The 1,157-nt window shown below is 35.8% G+C and overlaps 2 protein-coding genes across 2 annotated transcripts in view; one reads left to right on the top strand and one right to left on the bottom strand.

Moving 5' to 3' along the window:
• ANKRD39 (ankyrin repeat domain 39) overlaps positions 1-1,157 on the bottom strand; it is a 45,388-nt gene that overhangs the window by 32,098 nt on the left and 12,133 nt on the right. The window lies entirely within an intron of this gene.
• The window catches only part of CNNM3 (cyclin and CBS domain divalent metal cation transport mediator 3), a gene marked incomplete at its 5' end in the record, with an annotated part of 11,823 nt that overhangs the window by 7,625 nt on the left and 3,041 nt on the right, over positions 1-1,157 (top strand).

Below are 1,157 nucleotides of genomic sequence, written 5' to 3'. Positions count from 1 at the left end.
AAACAATGCCCCATGTACAAAGCATTGGTCAGATCTCATTTGGAATATTTTTACTTTAAAACGTACCTATACTCACAAAATCAACTTTGGCTCATGGATAACATAAGCCAAAGTTATCATCTGAATACCGTTTTTTTTTTTTTTCTTGCTTTTACTATTAAACATTAAAAACAAGTTCTCTCCATTGCCTAGGCAGTAAACTGCAATCTGGGAAATGCCATCATTGATGGGAGTGTTTGTAATCCACTCCCCCTGCCCTAATTATGCAGATTTTTGTCATTGTGCGACTGCTCCGTGTGCAGAGGGAGGGGAAGTGGCTGGAGGAGAAGGTAAGGTGAGGAAGAAAACTTGCCACAAGCTGGCCACTTCTAAACACTTCATAAATCATTTTATATTGCATCGATACAAGCTGACCCAGCCAAGGCCACCAGGGAAGACTGACATTTTAGTGTAAAAAAGAATAGATTAATAATTGAAAGACTATGAGTATAGTTCCCCTTTAAGCTAACCGTTCAGCTAATCTCTTCTCATAGCTGAGCTCCTCCATTCCTTTTATTAGTTTAGTTGTCCTTCTCTGCACTCTCTCCAATCCCACAATATTCCAAAACTGGACGGCATATTCCATGAGTTCTGACCAATGCTTTGTACAGGATTATGTCTCCATCTCTGCAGTCTATTCCTCTTTTAATACAAGAAATTACTTTACTAGCTTTAGATATGGCAGCTAGATAGATAGGATTGCAATCACTTCTTAGCAAATTGCAGTGAGTTTCAAAAATGTAGGTAATTAAATGCAGTCGCTTTAGAGGATGCCCAACGCGTTTTGCTTTTACTAAGCTTCCTCAGGGGTAAATGGGGCTTGTAACTAAGTTAGTAAGAGAACTTTGAGCAAGTTACTATATATATATTTATATATATATATATATATATATATATATCCATATCCTTATACCACAAAATAAAATGACATTGTATGTTTAAATAAATATTAACCAAAGGGGAATTAGTTCTAAAGACTTAAATGTCTGCTTAATGAGACCAAGTGGTGGGAGTTCTGAACCCAAAATTAAGGGTAAAATTTAACATCAATTCTTTATGTACTTTGTTGATTTATTCTTTGATGAGTTTGTGAAATACACTTATCTGTTTGCCACAAA

The sequence above is a fragment of the Pyxicephalus adspersus genome, chromosome 2 (assembly GCF_032062135.1).
Source record: "Pyxicephalus adspersus chromosome 2, UCB_Pads_2.0, whole genome shotgun sequence".
NCBI classification, from domain to species: Eukaryota; Metazoa; Chordata; class Amphibia; order Anura; family Pyxicephalidae; genus Pyxicephalus; species Pyxicephalus adspersus.
Note: the sequence above shows the minus strand (reverse complement) of the source record. Positions and strands in the feature narration are given on the sequence as shown.